This window comes from Macrobrachium rosenbergii, chromosome 2, assembly GCF_040412425.1.
Source record: "Macrobrachium rosenbergii isolate ZJJX-2024 chromosome 2, ASM4041242v1, whole genome shotgun sequence".
Taxonomy (NCBI): Eukaryota; Metazoa; Arthropoda; class Malacostraca; order Decapoda; family Palaemonidae; genus Macrobrachium; species Macrobrachium rosenbergii.
In genome coordinates this window covers 65,259,006-65,266,505 of record NC_089742.1, presented here as the reverse complement: position 1 = coordinate 65,266,505, position 7,500 = coordinate 65,259,006, and the positions used below count along the sequence as shown (strand labels likewise).

The 7,500-nt window shown below is 34.5% G+C and overlaps 1 protein-coding gene across 5 annotated transcripts in view; it reads left to right on the top strand.

Annotated features, from left to right (window-relative positions):
• LOC136847894 (long-chain-fatty-acid--CoA ligase 4-like) overlaps positions 1-7,500 on the top strand; it is a 28,516-nt gene that overhangs the window by 11,093 nt on the left and 9,923 nt on the right. Inside the window, exon 2 of one of the 5 annotated variants that reach the window (XM_067119936.1) lies at positions 4,418-4,530. The exons of 2 other annotated variants lie outside the window; for them this stretch is intronic. The gene's annotated coding sequence lies outside the window, so the exon portion shown is untranslated. Of the gene's footprint in view, positions 235-2,607; positions 2,788-4,417; positions 4,531-7,500 lie in introns of those variants that run through there. 2 more of the 5 variants (XM_067119942.1, XM_067119940.1) reach the window with 2 other exon arrangements.

Below are 7,500 nucleotides of genomic sequence, written 5' to 3'. Positions count from 1 at the left end.
ATCCCTAACAGGAGTAAGGACGCCTGAATTCATTTGTACACGTTCCACCACTTGTTGCAACACAAAAAGGAATTCTGACTCTAAAGCGGAACAGAAACGTAGGCCTTGTAAAAAACTTTGAACATTATTTAGCGAGCACCGCTGTCCAAGAGACAGTGATACCAGGACACCATCAACTTTAGATTCCCATTCATAACTAAAAGCAATTCTTCGCGAACAGATACTACACCGCAGGTGAGAATGTTTTCCCCTACAGTTTGAAAACATGGCAGTGTGCGATGTTCTATGAATGGATAGAAATTTGTCATTTACACTATATATATATATATATATAATTTTTTTTCTGAATCAACGATAACTATACAATGATTTATTTTGGTTATAGCCGTGCCGTTAATTTAAGCTTCTGTTTGTCTCGTGCTGCTGAGAGCCTGTACTTCAATAATATGATAAGGCTATCTGGATGGACAAAGGTGCAGTGGTTGTGGTATCGTTAATTTCATGTTCCTCACACGCGCTCTTTTACTGTGCAGCGGACACACTCCGGTTAGAAGTGGTTGGAACGCGAAAAGTCTGAAATTATAACAAGAATGCGACAAGCGTCGTGAAAGAAGAAAAAAAAGCAAGTTCAAGGGCATTTATGAAAATGCAGTTTTCAAAATAAAACTGCCAATTATTCATGAATGGTTTCTGAATTTTTTTTTATTTTCTAAACGTAACTAAATTGGGATTAATGCCCTACGAAATTAAAGCCGCCTTAGGAAAAATACTTTTTGTGTGAAAATATTCATCTTTCGCGACATGCACCTTTCTTAAAATGGAAATTATCATACATTATACATTCCTGACGAGTGCGCTCATGAATGTAAGCGTTTTTTTTTATTTGTCCTTGAATACCACCAGGCCTACTTTTACTTCCATTAACCCCATTTCAACAACGACTTTTTGTGTGATAAGTCTTGTGGTACTCTACCTTTCTGTGTGATAAGTCTTGTGGTACTTCTCTACCAGGAAGACCTCTGCTTGGTAGTTGAATTGTAGATTAATATTATCCTGTGTGTGTGTGCGTGCGGGCGTGTAGAGAGAGAGAGAGATAATATATAACCCTTTGGAAATCAGGAATAGTTAAGCTGAGGAATTCTCTGCTGCGTCTTACATCGGTCGACTACTCACCGGGTTTGAAAGCAACCTGCCTATATCATTCCTTCCAGGCTATATAGTATCGAACACCAATCTCTCTGGTTTGTGAACACTGATGCCTCTTGCTTGCACCGTATTTCGTGAACGAATAAAGGTGAAACAATGATGACTAAAATATTACTGATTATCATAAAAGTAACTGTTGAAGTGGCTAAGGAATAATTCGATAATTTTATCCTAGAAATATATTTGATTAACCTACCGTATAGCATTAACGACTATGAAATGTATTTGATAAACCTACCATATATATAGTGCTAACGACTGGAAGCGAAGGGTTCTACAAATCGACTATTGGAGCTGGTTTTTTCTCGTTATAACAATTGCGTTGTTGTGAAGTATGTTTGCAAAAATATATTATTATTATTATTATTATTATTATTATTATTATTATCAAATACATCGCGTTATTGTGAAGCATGTTTGCAAAAATATATTTTATTATTATTATTATTATTATTATTATTATTATTATTATTATTATTTATTAGTCTTTATGAAACATTACAGTCGTATTGTTGATAGCATTTTATGCAGCGTTACTACAATTCTGGGCAACAACAAGATGTGATGTAACATCGCAACGACCACTCGTCCTCCGTCCATCTCCATCCCCCCACCCCAGCCACCACCACTTCGAAACCGCAAGGAGGGTCGGATTTCTTTCGTTGATAGGAACAGTCCTTTGCAACTGAATTTCAATCACTTGCATAAAAGCCGACTGAAAAGGCAGGAAAGTGAGTTTTTATGGGCGAAACAGAATAATAATTGAGAGAGAGAGAGAGAGAGAGAGAGAGAGAGCGTGGGCGTGCTTCTATAGTGCTTGTTTACAAATAGTTCACAGCAGTGCTGTCATAAAATATTTATCATTATAAATCGCATAAATACCTTTGTTTGTCATCTAAAAAGGGCTTATTCAAGAGACCAGTTTCGTTGCTCAGGTCTTAGAGTGTTCACTAGAATTTAATGGCAAAACGGGGAAGATACAGACTGAGAGATGTAGACTAGTATTTCACAGCAGTGTTATCGCAATGCAGTAATGGCATTTTTCATCATTCATACACATTTTATGTCAGTAATTCTGTAATGCTGTTTTGCATCAGTAATAATATTATACTGGATTTGACAGCATTTGCACGATGTTTTACGTAAGTGATAGTAAGAGCTTTAATTTTACATCGATTATTCACTTGAACGGATGACAGGTTGATTGAAACGCGCCGAGCAGTAACCCGGAATTTTAAAGTGAAAATGGGTAACTGGCAATACACTTTGCTGATCTTACTGTTTTTAAACAATCACAGATTACAGGACAAGAGGAGAGACACGACCTTTTGACAGAGTACGATAAATGTTCGTCGTAGATCTCTCTCTCTCTCTCTCTCAGCAGCATAACGACGTGGTACTGTGACGTTGAAACTTACATCGAGTGTAATTATCTGAAATACTACTATTACGCCTCATCCCAGAGACACTCTTAAAGCAGCAGCTATCACTCAAGTTTTCGTGGGAAAGCTTTTGTGCAACACGAAAGGAAAGGTTTACGGAATATTATGAGCTTGCTAAGAGTGAGAGAGAGAGTTACCGGTACGTATCAGGTTGGTTCAAGTTCGGATTACTGCCTTGAGTGAATACAAGAGAGGTTTAATGTTACTGAATAGTTTTGTTATACAATGAATTAAGGCCGGTGTTTATTATACACATGAAAAGCTGTACTTCAGATATGCATCGTCATATGCATACCCGAACACTGTTATATGACGTTTACACAACTGCATACTGATGTCTGAAATTTTAGACAATTGACAACAGCAACAGTAACACTCTATAATACTGAATTAGTCATAATTTACAACCATTATGCATTCACTGTCAGGTAATGCGGGTACAGGTCGATAGTCTGATACTTGCGTTGGGTTGTGTGTGTTGGGGGGTTGTTATCCTTGGTAGGAGAGGTCGAAAACTCATCCTTTAAAGACGTGACCATAATATCATGAGCGTGTGAGGAAGTGATGGTCATCCGCTGTGTTCGTTGCATGTTATAACAATGACCGTATAATGAAGAGAAACGTATACGGTAGGCAAAGATTCAAGCGAGTCGGTTTAAACTGGAGACGTTTACTGTACATAGAAGTTTTGGGTTCGTGCACTTGGCTTATGATTCAACGCAGATGTAATACTAACGTGCGAGAACGTTGAACGAGGACGGTTACTATTATCATTATTCAACATTACGCCAAAAATCATCGGTTTAACTTTTACGAAAGAAGTCAAGCCTTTTATTTTTTCATAAAATCACATTGGCTACGCCAAAAATTATTGAAAGACCGCATTATTCGCTATTTCTTAACGTTACTTGTGGTAAAAAAATAGTTTGAATACTGGAAAGTTATCGTGAATTTTTAAAATCTGGGTGCAGGTCTTACTTTAAAAACAAACGAGCAAACACACACACACACACACACACATATATATATATATATGTTACAGTCAACATGCGTAATCAGTTATTACGTAATGACTGAAATTTCCAGTCATCACGTTGATGCACACATTGATCCTCATATATAAACACGAGAAACATATACTGTATATATATGTAGGTGACTATATATATAGCTATATAATGATGATGAATATATATATACTGATTATATACTGTAAAATATAGCTAGCCTATATATGCGTGTTTGTGTATGTACATATACATAATGCGAATGTTTGTGGGTACACATGAACGTATGATGACTCTCATTCACCGCGAACCGGCTACGGACATGTGACGAATGTAAACATTCCAGGGTGGATGACGAATAACGATGCATCCTGTATTCGCGTCTGGCAGTGCAAGGTATAATGATCAGCCGATGTGTAATTTCCTGATGTCATCAAGCTAAGGTTGCCAGAATTAAGTTCAAACTATATTATATATTGCATTAAAACCTTTGGCACATGAATTTTCGTTGTATTGTGGATAAAAGTTAGTCTTGCTTCATCTCATGGTTGAAGATACAGGAACAAGAGCGGGATCTCTTGATTAGAATTATTATGGACAACAAATATGTAACTATTTTTAGGATGTAAGTGTGTCTGTTTGAATAATTCAAGAGTGGGCAAATGTTCGGTGACCCTTTTTATTAATTTACCACCACAAATCTTTCATCTTGACAATCTGGAAACAGACCAGCTTTTATATAATGTTTTTAATTGTTCGCAGGTTTGGACGCGCAACTGTCATTACCTGCTAACGATCGACTCTTAACGGAAACGAACCGAATTCATTCTTGCGGGAGTCTCGTATCAGTTAGGGTTGTTTTGTTTCGAAAACAGGTAGGCCGATTATCACACTTGACAAACTCTACTCTTGGCTTTCAATTTGCTGCTCATAATTAGGCCAAAAAGTCAGGTTTCTAATATAAACAAAGCAACTGCGTCTTCTTTTAACATAAACAAAGTAACCGCGTCTTTTTCTGGTATAAACAAAGCAGCTGCGTCTTCGCCGTTTTCTTTGTGCATGTCATTATTACGCATAAATAATTGACAAATTTAGTAATGAATATCTGAACCCAACAATGTTTGAAAGTTGAAACAAAGATACAAAGGTATGCATTATATATTTATATATATATATATATATATATTATATGTATGTATGTTTGTTCAACGAGGACTGTTAGCTCTAGTGTTCACGTGTTCTAGAAAAGAGCTGTTTTAGAAATGTTTTACTTAGGATTGCATATATATATATATATATATATATATATATATATATATATATATATATATATATATATATATATGTATATATACATATATAATAAATATATATAATATATATACATATATAATAAATATATGTGTATGTATGTATAATATTGCATCTGCAAACACTAGTGTGGGATATATATATATATATATATATATATATATATATATATATATATATATATATATATATATATATATATATATATATATTATATACATAATATATATATATATTATACAGTATATGCAATCTAAGTAAACCATTTATAAAACAGCTTTTTCCACGTGCTGCACTAGAACTAACAGTCGTCGTTGAACATAGCTGCCTGACTCTTTATAGTAGTAAATTACTTCCTTGTTATGGTACAGTAGTGACTGCCGCTGCATTGCCCCTTCGGGTGGATGCTTGAGCAGACCTGCTTTGTTTTTTATTGAAGTTCTCCTACGTAAACAACTATTGTGATCATATATAGTATATGTTTACATATATATATATATATATATATATATATATATATATATACACACACATTATATAAATATATGTATATATCTGAGACAGGCGATAATCATTAGCTGGACACATCATTCCATATGTCGGGTTTTAGGTCATTTGATATATATGATCCAGAATTCAGAGAGATAATATAAAAGAACAGAGCGAATGTTGATTATAATATAAGCTCCATAGAAGAGCAAAAAGTTCTAATAATCGGAGACACTGCATTAAGGCAATTTTAATTACTTCGATTCCTTAAGAGGCCGGCAGGTTGCAAAACTCTAACGTGATTTATTCACTTTCTCGGGTCTCTTGATCGCCACTGAACTGTTCAGGAATTTCTGAGAATTTACACTGCTGACTGGTTTATTTTGAAGAGAGTCATGCCACGCACCAACGCTTTCCATCATATATATATATATATATATATATATATATATATATATATATATATATATATATATATGTGTGTGTGTGTGTGTGTGTGTAGTGTAACTAGCTCACAAATAGTTACCATAACTGGAAACGAGTTTGTCTCTACTCTGCATACGGATCAGGAGTGTCTGAACGTAACCTATCGATTACATACTTACAAAAGCGCGTTTTAAAACTTATTAGACTTCTATATTTTTTACCTTTGTAATTAACTCAACTATTGCAATGTAATTATCTTTATGGCTGTCACACGTTCTTTTATATTCTTTTAAACAAAACTAACATTCATTGAATTTATACTTCATGCAAATGTTTTTTGTTGAGCATAAAGACACGAGTCTCACTCCATAGGTTATCTGCTATTTGTCCTAATTATTCTAAACTAGTACTTGACTCGTTTGCTGTTTCTCGTTGTTATTTCGCTTTCATAGTTCACTCTTTACTCTTTGAGTTTCCTTTAATGTGTACTGGGGTCTTTGAGTTTGTACTAGGGGTTACAGCTTGGCTGCGTTTAATAACAATAATAATAATAATAATAATAATTAATGGGGGAGGGTGGAATCAACCACTCGGCCACGCACAAAGATCCAGAGAGAGAGAGAGAGAATTTCTATGTATGAGTACGAAGTGTCTGTTGTGGAGACATCCTGTACACAGGGTTCGTCCTGTATTTACCAGATGAACGATGAACGTGATAACGACTGTCATGTTTTTTTTATTGGTAAAGGTTCAGCACGGACTCTTGAAAAACCGAGTGCAATTACTGCATTCCAACTGTCAAAACAAATATTTTAAATTCGCAGGCACGTTTGAAGATTTTAATATCGTAACAAAGTATGTTATGGTGACGCCAACACAGGGAGGTGTAAAGTTGTGGAGAAAAATCTGTTATTTTACTTCACCCTTAGTAAGACACGTCATTTACTTTTTTTTAAATCCTTTTGTTTTATAAGGTGCCAAAACCTAGACAGGTTTACCCAACAGCTGGTTTTGCCTTACGCGAAAAAAAGGAAGGGCCTCGTTGATTTTATGTTCACATTCAACGCAACCATATATATATATATATATATATATATATATATATATATATATATATATATATATATATATATATATATATATATATATATATATATATATATATATATATATATTTCTTCTTATACACATATATACACTGTATATATATAATCGAGGAAGATAGAGTATGCTGGAACCATTTTACCAGATCAGTAATTGTAATATCCACAATGCCCTCTTAACTTCTCGAATTCTCCACACTATTTTTATGTGCTTGTCATTACAATGCCCTTGATCCAAATGCAAGAATATGAAGAATTCTGATGGCCTTAGCTGGACTCGAATCCAGAATATCAGAACGAGATCACGTTTCCGACCTGACCAGGGGAATTTATATGTATATATATATTATATATATAAATTATATATATGTATGTAAAATATGCAATGTATAAAAGTAATTTGGCCTGGTGTATCTAGATACACCAGGCCAAATTTTCGGGAGATGGAACCGCCTTCTGTTTATATCAAAGTTTCTGTCACCATGGTATCACGAATGAAGTTGCATTGAAAAGTCT